General features: G+C 43.0%; 1 protein-coding gene across 2 annotated transcripts in view; it reads right to left on the reverse strand.

Annotated features, from left to right (window-relative positions):
- klhdc8a (kelch domain containing 8A) overlaps positions 1-15,865 on the reverse strand; it is a 49,487-nt gene extending 33,622 nt beyond the window's left edge. Inside the window, exons 1-2 of one of the 2 annotated variants that reach the window (XM_074641669.1) lie at positions 15,474-15,865; positions 8,166-8,229 (exon numbers count right to left, since the gene is read on the reverse strand). The gene's annotated coding sequence lies outside the window, so the exon portion shown is untranslated. The remainder of the gene's footprint in view (positions 1-8,165; positions 8,230-15,473) is intronic. The other variant, XM_074641748.1, reaches the window with a different exon arrangement.
- Positions 15,866-16,193: the final 328 nt, after the last annotated feature.

The following is a 16,193-nucleotide window of genomic DNA, read 5'->3' on the forward strand; positions in this document are numbered from 1 at the left end:
CAACTTTAGGAGGGAGGAAGAATCTTCTCAAAGTAGAGATAGAGTCAGGAAAGTGAAGACACAGCAGTTCTAGTTTATCACTGCAGTCAGTATGAATGCATTAAAGCCTTTTGTGTGTCTTTACGTAAATATAAATGGTCGGTCTTGTGTCTAATATGTCTGTCTGCGCCACTTTTGCGTAAAAGTCACAACGGCAATTTGAACAGTAACATTCCTGCATCACTGTCAACGCAGCACAAGTCTGAATCGAATGCCGTCAGCAGCAGAATTCATTAAATAGAAGCTACTAAGTGATGAAATTTAAAAGAAAATGTATTATTATTAGGGCTGTCAGTCAATTAAAATATTTAATCGCGATTAATCGCATGATTGGGAAGTAATCGCACATTTTTTATCTGTTCAATATGTACCTTAAAGGGAGATTTGTCAAGTATTTAATACTCTTATCAACATGGGAGTGGGCAAATATTCTGCTTTATGCAAATGTATGTATATATTTATTATTGGAAATCAATTAAGAACACAAATCAATGGCAGATATTGATCCAGAAACCCTCACAGGTACTGCATTTAGCATAAAACAATATGCTCAAATCATAACATGGCAAACTCAAGAACAATCGAGGTTACGCCAACGCGTAATTATCGCGTTAAGTTTGACAGCCCTAATTATTATTGTTATATATTATCACTGAGAAAATGATGGTCATGAATTAAGGCTTCAAAAGGAAAATGCTTCACATCTCTCAGTGAGAGAACAGACAACAGTCTGGTTCCTTCATATAATTACTGTTTCCCCAACAGTGTTCTCTCTTTCTGCTCCGTCTCACGCTCACAAGGTCAAACACAGCGAGAGCATCGTCTCTCTCTGTTCATGACTGAATGAAGCCGTAAGGAACAAAAGGTAACGGACTGTGTTTGAATTTACAAAAAGCCATCGCTTTGGCAGCCTGATGAAGTCAGTAATGATATATATCCCACGCCAGCCTGGTTCTTTAACGCAACTTGCAACTTTTAAGTTGTAGCCTAACGAATCAATCGGTACCAACCATCCAATACTAGCTTGGCGCGGAGGAAGTTAAATAACGCTCCAAACTTGGGCTAAATTGTGGGGTCCCCTGACCTCTGACCTCCAGATCTGTGAATGTAAATGGCTTCTATGGGTACCCACGAGTCTCCCCTTTACAGACATGCCCACTTTATGATAATCACATGCAGTTTGGGGCAAGTCATAGTCAAGTCAGCACACTGACACACTGACAGCTGTTATTGTCTGTTGGGCTGCAGTTTGCCATGTTATGATTGGAGCATATTGTTTTATGCTAAATGCAGTACCTGTGAGGGTTTCTGGATCAATATCTGTCATTGTTTTGTGTTGTTAATTGATATCCAATAATAAATATATACATACATTTGCATAAAGCAGCATATTTGCCCACTCCCATGTTGATACGGATATAAAATCCTTGACAAATCTCCCTTTCAGTTACATTTTGAACAGATAAAAAATGTGCGATTAATTATTTTAATCGATTGACAGCCCTTCATAGAACCCATTTTCATTCACATATCTTGCGGTCTGAGGTCAAGGGACCCCTTTGAAAATGGCCATGCCAGTTTTTTGCAACAAGCCATCATGACATGGTTGGTACCAATGAGTTCATTAGGTTTTTTAGTTTCATATGATACCAATATCTTCACTCTAGCTTTAAAACTGAGCCCGCTACAACCTAAACATCACATGTTGCGTTAACGCGTTATTATCACGTTAACTTTTGCAGCCCTAAAAGAAACCTAAAGAAGCTGTAACTTCATCTGAAGAGATGCTACCTACACAGTTTCAGGTGAGGTGACAGGTGAAGTCTGGAAAGTGAGCAGAAACACTAGAGCAAAGTGAGTTGAGCACTAAGGATCCAAAGTAAAGGAGAACTTTGGGATTCACTGGACAGGACCGGCCTCATTTTCTCTGCTTTCCTTCAGACCAACACAGCACTGTACATGACATTTACACGGCCTCTTAGCTGTAATACCTCCAAGCTCTCCACCGTGTGAACATACAGCACATTCCAGTGTGAACGCATTCAGCCTCTCCGGCTGACAGACCCACAGCTCAGCTCCCCGTCAGCCGAGCTGAATCACCACCTTGTTCCCGGCAGCAGCTGCAGACATCCCGCCGCCGGTCAACCCCGAGATTAGACGAAGCTCTGGGTTACCTGGCTGCACCGGCTCCAACCCATCTAATGGCCCAGACGGGATTAGGGGTGAATGTGCTGCCTTAACAGAGCGGGGGCAGAGAGCTAAAGTCTGACGGTTAGCGGGCTGCAAAGAGTCGCTCAACCGAGAAGAAGCCTCTCCTCTGAGACTGAGCTGACCTCTGGATCAATAGGCCAGCCTCGGAGAGACGGCTTCCCTCGGCCTCCGGAGAGCGAACGGGCCAATGGCTGCTCTCTCTGCTAATCCTATCTCTAGCGTGCACACGTACAGTAAACACAGTGTGCTATCTGTAATAAATCACCATCAGCAGACTCTATGGTTCGAAGGAACAATGCAGCATAATAATGGTTCCACAACCCGGAGCAGGAAAATGACCTGCTGCCGTCATTAGAGCTTCTCTTAGCTCTGCTGCTGCTGCTTTGCTGCTTTGCTGCTGCTGCTGCTGCTGCTGCTGCTGCTGCTGCTGATGCTGCTGATGCTGCTGCTGCTGCTGCTGCTGCTGATGCTGCTGCTGCTGATGCTGCTGCTGATGCTGCTGATGCTGCTGCTGGCCACCTCACTCTGAACGCTGTCATTTACATATTTTACACAAGATTGAAATGGCAAAAACGCTCCAGCCCAGCTGTTCCCGTGTCTGTATTGGTACTGATGAAGTGAATTAGCGGGCTAAATCTGGCAGCGCCGGGGTCCAGGTTGCTATAATGAGAGAGCTGAGACTAAATAAGTTGTGGCTGATTGTTGGCTGAGGCTGTTGAGGAGCAGTTGGCGTTTTGTCTTATCTGCCTTTAAACGGCAAACAACCCGCTCTGTTTCTCTCCTCCCCCCTTCCCCTCTTCCAGATCGGTGTGGCAGTCCTTATGTGTTTTTGTGTGTGTATGTGTTTAGCAAACAGATGCTGTAAAAGTGAGCACACTGTCACCGTAGCAACTCGAGTGTGCCGTCATGTTGAAGAGGAAAGAATAGAGAGCTGCAGGGATGACGTGTTTTTGTATCTTGATGGAACGAATGGAGAGATACATAATGTCGGTGTATCGTCCAGCTCTAATAGTTAGATATAGGAACATTCACCTATAGGACGCCGCTAGAGAAACATCTATCTGTTGTTGTGTCGGTTCCAGCAGTATGTGTTCTATAAAGGTTTAGAGAAAACAGAAAGAAAGCTCCTGTTGTTTCATACACAGAACTGTCTTTTCATCATATTACTGGGGGAGGTGACAGCCTCGTGGTGATCACTGACTGAAGGTCAAAGGTTAACCACCTTTTGAAAAACAATATACAGTATATACACTGATCAGCCATAACATTCAGACCACTGACAGGTGAAGTGAATAACGTTGATTATCTGGTTACAATGGCACCTGGCAGTGGGGGGGGGAGGAGGGGGGATATATTAGACAGCAAGTTAACATTTTGAACTTTGTGTTGGAAGCAGAAAAAATGAGCCAGCGTGAGGATGTGAGCGACTTTGACAAGAACCAAACAGTGACGGCTAGACGACCGGGTCAGAGCATCTCCACAACTGCAGCTCTCTCTCAAGAAAACCGGTGAACCGGCGACCGGGTCAGACCCGAGGCTCATTGATGCACGTGGTGAGTGAAGGCTGGCCCGTGTTGTCTGATCCAATAGAAGAGCTACTGGAGCTCAAACTGCTGGAAAAGTAAATGCTGGTTCCGATAGAAAGATGTCAGAACACACAGTGAGGAGCAGTTTCGTAGCCGCAGACCGGTCAAGATGCACCGTGCTGACCCGTGTCCACCGCCAAAAGCGCCTCCAATGAGCATCAGAACTGGACCACGGAGCGATGGAAGAAGGTGGTTCGGTCTGATGAGTCACGTTTTCGTTTACATCATTTAGATGGCAACGAGTTGGATGTGTTGACTCGGCCTTCAATCGAGCAACCATGGAATGTGCGAGTCCATGCCTCGACGGGTCAGGGCTGTTTTGGCGACAAAAGGGGGACCTACTCAATATTAGGCAGGTGGTCATAATGTTATGGCTGATCGGTGTATACACCACACTGGGCTTGTCACGGTAGTCGGTGTTACTGGTGTTACACGGTGGTCGGGCACACGCCGATTACATTACGTACCCACCGCCCCCAAGCATCATTTTGCTTTTTTTTTACAGAAATAAAACCCATTTAGTTCATTTTTGCGTATCAGCGACGTGTTATCAATACATAGTCGGAGGCTACAAACCGAAAGTTAAAGAGTCTGCTCCATATGGAGACTCAGCTCAGAGTAGCAGGTATCATATTTCACACACGGGACGAGAGAGAGTTGACAGAGAAGATGATGCGAAGCGAAAAGCAAAAGCACCTATTTGGCAATACTTCAGATTTAAACCCGATGCTATAAAGCAGAGGTCAGAAACCTTTACCATCAAAAGAGACATTTTTTGGCCAAAACAAAATATGAAAGAACTCTGTCTGGAGCCGCAAAAGATATTTGAGCCTCCTAATGAAGGTCACACAGCCTATTACGTCTAATGCAGTGAAGAGCCCAGTCCAAATGAGAGACAGGACATTGAAGAAACATCTCAGGAGATTTGGCTGGAAGCTCCAAATGCAGAGTGCTTGTTCTGAAAATGTCTTTCAATATTACTTTTCTTGTTGTCGAATCTGTCCACGTACTATTAGATTACTCAAAGAGTTTTCTTTTTGGGGATTTGGAATCCATAGCTCGCCTATTGAGCTCTTACGGTTTGGCAAAATTAGAGGATGAAGCGCCGGACCGCAGACATACATAGGGGTATGACGCACATTTTAGTTGATTTAAATGATGACAATTTGTATTCGTTATATAGGCTACATATTCTTTTACAATTGGAGAATGTAAGAAACACTTTAGGCCTCCAGCAATGATGTTGTTAAAGCCACTGGAGAGGGGCTAAAGAGCCGCAGGTTGCTGACCCATGCTATAAGGGAACCATAATGTTAATGAGGTAATTGCCGTGCCGAGAAGGGAGCGGTCACAGCCGGTGTGCACGGCCTGCGACCCTGCAGTAAAAGCTGGACCGGAGAGACTGGACACACAGCCATCCGATGGTAAAGCTCAGAGTAAGCGCTCACATCCCTACACCACAAGCACCATTTGCTCTTATATGCACAAACATCTCCGTGAGATGAAATGTGAGAGTGTGGAAGCAGTCGAGAAGCTGCAGTTTGCATGTTGCTGCTACGCCAGGAGCCATGGAGACGAGACGGAAATAGATACCGGCGCTTAGGAGAAAGCAAACATTAGCAGAGCTGAGAAAACAATTCTTGATGTATGCATGGACATGATGTGCCTGTGCACCAAAGAACATGCTTGGTTACATAAGGACAATGTATATTCGGTTTTCCACTGTGTCCCTGAAGCACAGCATCCCCCCCACCCTCCCGGACTCAAGCACTCGTATATTCAGGGCATAGTGGTTCTGCTTCCTTTCACTGACTGCTGTGTAGGAGTCAAATTAGAGTGAGCTGATCCAGCGTGGCAGAGCTGTGAAGGCTCGAGTGAAGAAAAAGAGCAATGGAGGAAGAAGTGTTGAGGAAAGGAAAGATGGAGGAAGGAGGATGGAGGAGAGGAGGATGGAGGATGGAGGATGGAGGAGAGGAGGGAGGAAGAAGTGGGCTAAGTTAATGGATGGAGGATATTACATGGAGGAGAATAATGAGAGGGAGGGACAGCTTAATGAGGGAGGTGATAGCAAAGCTAACGGGTTATATGGAGCACGGGCTCTATTACAGAGGGGAGTTAGGGACATCATAATCCCTGTGGCCTTATAAGTAATTACTATGTGATAGAGAAAGAGAACGGTAAGACCTATCTACTGTCAGCAGAATTGGAATGAACTCCCTAACGGTTATTTCACTGCACCACGCTTTTATGAGTGTGTGTGAGTGAGTGTGAGTGTGTGTTTGCTGTACTTTACCCTTTTAAGATTTGAATGGTTGACTTTCAGAGTGAGAGCGTTTGTGCATGATAGTGAGGGCATTTCTTTCCTCGCCGTCACTTCTATAAGAGAGTTCTGCTGTATTTACAACCGCCTACTACTGCCGAATGCAGTATGCAGTACATGCAGCACACTGTGCTCCTCAGTATTATGCAGTATGGAACCGTTAAAGTGATTTATTATGCAGTATGCTAGACCAGGCTTTAGCCTTTAAACAACCTTTTAAAGTGCTGGATAAAAAAACAAACTACCACTATTGCATTATTATCAAAAAATGAAGTGAGACAAACAGGATCGTAAACGAGGGGAGACGGGAAATATAAAACTGCTCGACAACATTTACTCAAACTGCTTTTTCAGTTACTGCAACAAAACAGAGGACTGATCTCCCTCCAGATATTAGAGTCATATTAAAAAGGATCATGTTGCGTCAGCAGATATCTCTCTGCATCGTTAGAGGCAGCTCTTTCACTCGCCACTTCTCTGTAGCCGGTCTGTGAGTGTCACCGGCCGGCTCTCCAGCGAGCTACGCCCGCGGGCGATTGTGGAGCTCCAAAAAGGCAGATAACCAGGTTCCTCTTAATTTAATACGGACATTTGTGTTGTGATATTTAAACAAACTATCCGTCAACAAGGAAATAAAAGCCTCTCGTCTACAGACCGGCCTCTAAAGAGCTCCAGCCAGCTCATAGCGGTCTGTGAGCGTGACTGACCGGCTGGCGAGGTAGCGACCCCGGCAGGCGCTAGCTAGGCGGTCTGTGGAGCTTCTAAACTCTGAAAACATTGGAGCAAATGTTAGATTTCGCCATATAATATCGTAAAAAGGTCAATATTCATAATCTAAACAGTTGATTTCTCGCCTCAAAAATGTCCAGAAGTGAATTTAGTGATAAAATAGCTACGAAAAATGTAAAAAACAAACTGTTTTTGGCTGCTGTTGTTGTTGTAACCGCAGCCTGTCCAGCGCTTTGCATTGTGGGATACAGTAGGTGAGGTAGACTGGTCCGATGCATACTGGAGAATTTTTCCAAATCAATACGACATCCGGGTATTTTTGGCATACTGGAGATTTTGCTTCTGTTTGCATACTACAGTACATACTACTTTTTGACCAAATCAGTACGTACTACTAGTATAGTATGAGGTTGTACTACTAGTATAGTACGCAGTTTCGATTACAGCCTCAGGCTACATCCACACTTTTGCTACGTTTAAACCTAGCGTCCACACTTCTCCGGCGTTTTCGAGCCCCTAAAACAGAGACATTTGAAAACGCTGCTGACCCCGTTTTACTTTTAAAACTCTGGGGTTGTGTTTTAGTCTGGACGGACAGAAACGGAGACATTTGAAAACGATGACGCAGACACTCACGTTCGCTTCTTGATTAGGTCTAAAACGCTTGTCTGGATGGAAAACATATTAGTGTGGCTGTAGCCTTAGTTCAGGGGTAGCAGGTGGGTTAACGGGTAATATAGAAACATAAATAGTGTGTTTTCCTCCTCTGTGTGTGGATCATAAGACAGCAGGAGGTCTGGACGGTGTATTCTGCAGGCAGGCTCCACCAGTCGTCAATCAAACTGCGACTTTGCAGCACCGCTGCCAGTTCGAAATTTGAAAATGTCACTCACCTTGTCAGAAAGAGGATGGCCCGTCATCCCTTCAGCCCGGGCTGACACACATACGTTATATCAGGTTTTAACTTCCTCCTAACTTTGACAGGAAGGAGCTGAATCCTGTTTGTCTTATGAGAAAATGAGCGGGCTGACGTTACAGCGAGGCCGCCATCGAACCGCATCGACTCAACATAACGCCGCACACTATGCATAGCAATTTACTGAAATGAGCGTGTGTGAAAGGAGGTAATCAATGCTTGTTGAAACGAGAAAAAGATGAGAGCAGGAAGTAAAAAGTGAGGAGTGAGGAGGGAGGAGGGAGGAGTGGAAAGGAAAGCGTGGGAAGAGGAGGTGATGAGGTGAGGCTCCTCAACTAAAAGAAAATCAATGACACTACTGCACCTTCAGGGTTGGAATCCCAGACAGGAAACCCCTCGATGATTTCTCAGCGCTGCGATTCAGTTACCTGTGAAGTGAAGAGGAGGACACTATAAACTCTACAACACAGAGCATTATCGCTAGGGATGCACCGATACCACTTTTTTTCAGACCGAGTACAAGTACAAGTACTTACATTTGGGTACTCGCAGATACCGAGTCCCGATACGAGTACTTCTCTGTGCCAAAAGACCCTCGCTAACAGCCAGCTGGAGGGTGTGAGCGACACACGGCAGAATGGGGAGTCCCGCGTACGAGGCGGTGCGCCGCGACCAGCTCTAGGTCGGCTTGGAAAGGCTCGACCGACTGTCGACCGGGGTGGACTGTCCTCAATGCGCCCAAACCGCGTCGTGCCCCAAGGGCGGGACTCGGCCCATGCAAAAGGCGCCACGGGTCTGTGGCGATGTCTGCAACCCATTCGACCCGTCTTGAAACACGGACAAAGGAGTCTAAGGCACGCGCGAGTCAGAGGGTGCAAGCAAAACCCCGTGGCGCAATGAAAGTGAGGGCCATCATGCCGGCTGAGGTGGGACCCTGGCTCCACGGGGTCGGGCGCACCACCGGCCCGTCTCGCCCGCGCCGACCCGAAAGATGGTGATGAGAGGTTAACGTCACGCTGCCGTAAAGTGGTATCGGTGCCATTGTATCGGAGCCGTTTTGCGAGTACGAGTACATGAACACAGTATCGGACCCGATACCCGATATACCTAATTATTGCACACCAACATCAGTGTTTCCCCGACATTCACTCTGCAGAGAATATTCAGTTACAGCTGTGTGATGTTGTTTTGCTTTTATTGTTCTCCGTGAGGTTTGATGGAAGTGATGTAATGCCAACTTCACACTAAATGACTTTCAAAGTTGTCAGATCACTGAACTGTTCACACTACACAACTTGCTGTCTTGTAATCGGGAGTCTTGAGGTCATTGTGGTTTTCATTTTACATGACTGAGTGGCAACAGGAGGTCACAAGATCTTTCACCAGGACTGGAGGAATCCTCGATGAGGACTCCAAACTACACATGCACGAAATACACGGTAAATGATGTGAAACCACACGAGACATATTGTTGTTGTCATTGGCACGTGTTCACAAAATAGCCTGACAATCATATTAGCTCCATTTCTACCTACTGCAGCTTCAACAACAGTTTACAAGCACTGTGTGAGTGTTTAGGAAGTAAAGTTGTGCACGCACACTGTTATGCCTGCAGAGTTCCAGAAGTTGCACATCTGCTGTCCGTGTTGTTGGAATAAAACTGAACATCATGAAACATCACAACTTATTTTTGTCTGACATTTTACGTGGAGACTTTTGCAGGAAACGACTGATATCATGTGCTGTGGGTTTTCAGCAGGCAGACCGTCAGCTGCAGCAGAAGCTGACGTTTGCCAGCAGACATAGTTTTTTTGGAAAGGCAGCGGGGTTCCCTTCAGCACGGATTCAAACTCTGCAGGTCTGTGCTGGTCACAGACACCGAATCGATTTAAAGGTAATTTATAAGAAAACTAGAAGAGCGTAGACAATCAGGTCCTCTTCAGATCATCCCATTTCCCGAGTTGGGAAGGCGTTCTTCCTAGCTCGGTGTGTTCATGAGGTTTAAGTCGTAAAGTAGAAACAACATGGACACTAGAAAGAAGATGTGTTGAATTGCTTCAACAAAACGTTAGCTGTTTTTGAGTTGTTGTTTTAACTTGAGGGGGCGTTCGCACAAATTTTCCCAGTCGGGAAGTCATTTTTCCGGATAATCTGACAGTACATGAATGCAGCAAAAACACCTTATCTTGCAATGTTAATGCTTGTACAAACAAACAGACTAACCAAGCCGAAAACACAACCTCCTTGTTTGTTGACCTAACGTTGTTGTAAATGTGATCCTGAGTGACGGGTTGTTGTTTGAGGCAGCTGCTCCCTCTTTCATCCCGGTACTGAATCTTTTAGTGGTACGGAGTACCGGACCGTACCGGCCTACTTTCCCTCCTGCTTAGGAGGCAGTTTGGCCTTTGTGTGCTCTGATTAATTTCACATGCAGTTAACACACCAGTCATCAGTTTGTTTGAATGAAAACTCAACTCCTGGCATTTTCCTCCTGGTGTTCTTCACCACTGTTTTTACTTTTTCTTTCTTTTTAAATACGTGCTGTGCAGTGGATCTAATTTATGATGATGTGAAGAGAGGTTCATGTGGATTTTGAAAAGTAACCGAAACATATTTAAAGAAACTTTAAAGTGTTCTATTTGAGAATGTAATTAGGTGTGGTGGTAGGTGGTAGAATGAGTATTTGATTGGGTTTAAGGTTGATCTCATCACCTTCAACTAAGGTTGGGTATATACATAACCTCCATTTGGATTCAGAACAAAATCTGTCCACGGAACTGAATATCAAAATCTTTCAAGTAAAATTGCTGCTTGAATGTTTCCTCCGATTTCTTATTATTTACAAGGGCTGTCAAAGTTAACGCAATAATAACGTGTTAACGCAAATTTGTTTTAACGCTACTTATTTTTTTAACGCATTAGCGCAACTTGCGTAAGTTGTAAAGCCAAAGTGAAGATACTGGTATCATATGAAACTAAAAAACCTGATGAATCCATCGGTACCAACCATGTCATACTAGCTTGTCATGAAGGAGGTTAAATAACGCTCCAAACTGGCATGGCCATTTTCAAAGGGGTCCCTTGACCTCTGACCTCCAGATCAGTGAATATAAATGGGTTCTATGGGTACCCACGAGTCTCCCCTTTACAGACATGCCCACTTTATGATAATCACATGCAGTTTGGGGCAAGTCATAGTCAAGTCAGCACACTGACACACTGACAGCTGTTGTTGCCTGTTGGGCTGCAGTTTGACATGTTATGATTGGAGCATATTGTTTTATGTTAAATGCAGTACCTGTGAGGGTTTCTGGATCAATATCTGTCATTGTTTTTTGTTAATTGATTTACAATAATAAATATATACATACATTTGCATAAAGAAAGCATATTTGCCCACTCCCATGTTGATAAGAGGATTAAATACTTGGACAAATCTCCTTTTATTAATTTGCGATTAATCGTGACTAACTATGGACAATCATGCGATTAATTGCAAATAAATATTTTAATCGATTGACAGCCCTGATATTTACTTGTTCAGGATCTGATTTAAATCAAACTTGCTGGTGTTTAGACAATGAAAAAAGGGATTTGTAGAAAAACATGTTTATATTTCTCAAAGTATTTCTCAAGTATTGAACGGCACTAGTGTTGGACAACTTTCAAACAGCCCCACTGTCAACCCCATTTCCAGCACCCTAATAATACAGCTGTGTGTTAGCTGCACAACACAAACTGCAGACAACGTTAGCGACTAGCAAACTAAAGAGAGCCAAACATCCAGCAGCTACAGAGACAAATCTTTTACCCAAGAGACCAGAGGAGAGTGAATATTGGACACACATGCTAAAATGAATGCTAATGTTGCTGCTTGTCTGCTGTAAGTATCCCACCTCTCTGATGGGGATTGGAGTACAAAGGTCTACCTCATATTGCTGTGCAATTGCAAGTTCAGTTGAGTTTTCCAACTTTGGAGCAGCAGTATGACAGTAGAGGAGCGTGACAATCTCCCTCAGGGAGGAAGAGAAGACAAAGAAATGTCAGTCTTCCTCCTGTACATGCATCTGTGTGCTCAGCCTGAACCGAGACAGGCTGAAGACAGACACAAGTGTGGTGAATATTGAGTAAGTGACCTTTCAGATAAAGCCTGGATGGTCTTTATATTCACTGTCGGCGTTGTCATGAGGGCCGTAACAATAGATCCATCATCATCAATCATCATTTCACCGGCTGGTGGAAGGAGTTTTATAAACCTTTTGGACTATGACAGATGATGTAAACAATCCTATAATATTCAAACGAGGGTCTTAAACTCCAGTTTATGAGGCAGACGCAGCTAAACGCAGTCTAATGCAACAGCGCTGCAATAAATCTTCAGGAAGTGAAGATTCTAATGTTCAGTTTTTGTTGATTCCACTTTACAGAGGCTGATATTTGTGGTGCTGTTGAATTATACGGCGTGTTGTATGTCTAATATTTTGTCCACCCCTTTTATATATAAGTGATATCAGACTAAATACTAGAAACATCTCTCTAAATCACTTTCAACAACTGATGCCAAGCTTAGTTAAACTAAGCGAAGGAGGTTAAATAACGATCCAAACTTATGCTAAATCTTTGCTAGGAAAACCCGGCATGGCCATTTTCAAAGGGCTCCCTTGACCTCTGACCTCAAGATATGTGATTAATTGATTTCAAATAATTAATATATAGATACATTTGCATAAAGCAGCATATTTGTCCACTCCCATGTTGATAAGAGTATCAAATACTTTTCAAATCTCCCTTTAAGGTACATTTTGAACAGATAATGATAAAAGAAATGTGCAATTAATTTACAATTAAATATTTTAATCGACTGACAGCCCTAAATAATAATACAATAAAAAATAAAATAAAAAGAGAGAAATTAGATAATAAAATTTATATAAAAAATAGAGAAGGTAGACAATAAATCACATTCCTGTAGCAAATTAAGTATTTTATGAACGCATTTCTTATTAGAGCTGCAGCAACTAATCGATTCATAATTTAATCGCCAACTATTTTGATAATTGATTAATCAGTTGAGGTAAAAAATTCTCTGATTGCAGCTCCTTTAATGTGAATATTTTCTGGTTTCTTTACTCCTCTATGACAGTAAACTGAATATTTTGGGGAAACACTGATTGACATTTTTATACATTTTATAGACCAAACTAATCGATTCATTGAGAGAATAATCAACAGATTAACTGACAATTATCTCTATATCTATATATCTATCTCTATAATTATATAAAACTCTGTTTTGTTTAATCAATAATTTATTTCTGATCATTATTAGCTCTTTTATTCCATTTTATTTTATTAAAATGTCATTATTTTTTAATACAATCTGCTTATTTTGTGTAGTTTCATACTTTTTTATTTATTTATTTTAATTTTATTTCCTTGTATTTTATTTATCTTTTATTATCTTAAATACCCATCTTTGATTGCTTTCTTATTCAATGAACTTTTATATAGGTTGTTTTGGTGTGCATTAGTCTCTAAATCCATTTTTAACATTCTACATTTTTGTCAATCATCTGTCCACCACTTTGACTTGTTTGAAAGTTGCTATATAAATAAAGATTGATTGATTGATTGATTGATTGATTGATTAAATTAAAATAATCATTAGTTGCAGCCTGTTTTCTTATTGTTGATAATGTGGATAGACTTCTAATAGCCTACAACAAAGTGCCACTCAATGGGCACTTTGTAGTAGGCTATTACTTCCAATCATATCACTAATATTCTTTATCTCCATCACCCTAATATGATTCTTAAATGAGGCTACCATACAGTAGGTCTCTGCTCTTCACCAGGGGAGGAACCCTTTAATGCATCTTGTTGTTTATCTCAACATTAGTAATGGAGGCTTTTAAAGCAGCTCATTATCACAGTCACACAAACACACACACACACACACACACACACACACACACAATTACCTAGAGGAGCAACACTTGGACCGCATAAAGGCTGAGCTGATGTCGCCGATTATTCTACTTTAATTACAGCTAACAAATTAGGGAAAATAAAGCGTCACCTTCTTTTAATAATAAACTGGGGAAAAGAAGTTGGGAAACTTGTGTTTGGTGGATTATTTCTCTGTTGTTACAATGCTAATGGTCATTGTATTTTACATCGTTGGAAAGCCTGTTTATTTACCTTCTTAATGATGTCCAACTTGTAAGGATCATGCATTTGTGGGATGAGCAGCACAGCTGATTATGTGGGGAGCGCCCAAGAAATTTTTTCCAAATTGCTCTGCCAATATGTCTTGTTTGTTCCTTGTTACTGATAGAGAGTTCAATCATCCAATCCACCAAACAACTCAAAACAAGAGTCAATACCAACAGGAGAATACACTGTTTACCATTGGCAGAGCATTTTGGCAAATATTCAGCTGTGCTGTTCATCCCACAAATGTATGATCCTTACAAGTCTGACATCATTGTGAAGGTAAATAAACAGTCTTTCCAACGATGTAAAATACAATGACCATTAGCATTGTAACAACAGAGAAATAATCCACCAAACACAAGTTTCCCAACTTTTTTTCCCCAGTTTAGTTTAAAGGGACTGTTTGTAACTTGTTGCACGTATAAATCTACCGGGTTGGGATCCAATGCGCACTCGCATATGCGTGCTAGCGTGTAGCCGGAGTCTCCTCTCCGCTGCCTGCTTGTCTTCACTAACACACCGCGCGCGTTCTCGCTATCTCGCTCCAACTCTCACGTGCATGCACGCTCACTGCACACTACAGAAGAGTTAGTTTAGCTCTGAGAATATCTAGTGAATGTACAGTGGACGTTTGTGCAGAAATAAATGCTGCAGCTCCTCCAGACCAACAGAGGTTTCTCGTGTCTTGTGAAGTGACGGGGCTCCGCAGAGAGAAACGTTATCGTCTCCGTGGCTGAAGCAGGAAAAGCCAACACTAGGATCAGCATTGATTCATGGAGAGACCTTGGTCTGGTCAGCTAACATTACTGCCAAGCAGCTGAAATATAGAGTGATATTGTGCTTTTAGCTGACGTGTGTCGCCTCACTGTTTTGAGCGATGCTCCTTCATGTCTATGTAGAGCGAGCAGGCGCGAGCAACAGGACGCTGACTTTCGTTAACTTAACGGCCACAGGTGTCGCTGTTAACAAGCATTTCTGAAAGTAACAAACAGTCCCTTTAAATGGTGCTACAGTAGGTCTCTGCTCTTCACCAGGGGAGGAGCACTTTAATGCATGTTGTTGTTTATCTGAACATTAGTAATGGAGGCTTTAAAGCAGCTCATTATCACACACACACACACAGTCAATTAGCTAGAGGAGCAACACTTGCACCACATAAAGGCTGAGCTGATGTCGCCCATTATTCTACTTTAATTACAGCAAACAAATGAAGCACCTTCTTTTAATACTAGTTTAAATACTAGTCTGCAGTAACAGTATGGCACCACTAGATTATCTGTCATGAACCAGCTGAAGTTCACAAAACAGGAACTTTCTAGAGACTTCCTGAGCAGCATGAAGCCGACATGTAACGAGTAACGAGCGAAAAGTACGAGCGTTACTTTACAACTGATCCATTAATTCACCTCCTCCACCTCTCCATCTCTCCATCTCTCCTCTCTCTCCTGATACTTACTTTACCCGGTTCAGTCGCCTCTCTGTCGGCGTGAGTCGCTTCTCCTCCTTCCTCTTCCTGGAAGCGGAGACGGAGGAGAAGAGGAGGAGAAGAGGAGGAAGCAGAGGAGGAGAGGAGAGGATGATGGAGACGAGAGTCGCACCTCTCTGAGCAGCTCCTCGCTGCACCGCGGAGGAGCGACAGTCGACAGTCAGACTCCTCTTCTACCGAGCCTGAGAGGCTATATCGCCATTATGTGGGTCAGGGATGAAGTATTCATCTCCAGCTTTCATCGCACAAGTGAAGAAAAAAAAAATGGTACAATCCGGAGAGAGAGAGAGAGAGAGAGAGAGAGAGAGCTGGGTGATGTGATGTGATAACCTAGATCTGCTACAGAGGAGCCCACTGACACTGTTTCATGTGTTAGCAATGAAAGAGATATGTTAGTGGGCGTTTACTGTGAGGTTACTGTTTACATATTTAAAAGATGACATAAATACAACAGCATGAGGATATAAGGAGTTTTTTATTAAAGGCGCTGTGAAGGAAATTCAGAGATTTGGTTCTAAACACGTTATAAATGTTGGAAAATAATGACTGAAAACACGTGAAAAGAATGTGAACGTTGTAGTTCTGGATTGTGGAGTTAGACGTTAAACTATTTTAAGATAGGTTTGTGTTCAGGATTTTTTTGTGGGCGGGGCTTAAACCATGGCTCGATGATGCGGCTCGAGCCGTCTT

This window comes from Sebastes fasciatus, chromosome 1 (assembly GCF_043250625.1).
Source record: "Sebastes fasciatus isolate fSebFas1 chromosome 1, fSebFas1.pri, whole genome shotgun sequence".
NCBI lineage: Eukaryota > Metazoa > Chordata > Actinopteri > Perciformes > Sebastidae > Sebastes > Sebastes fasciatus.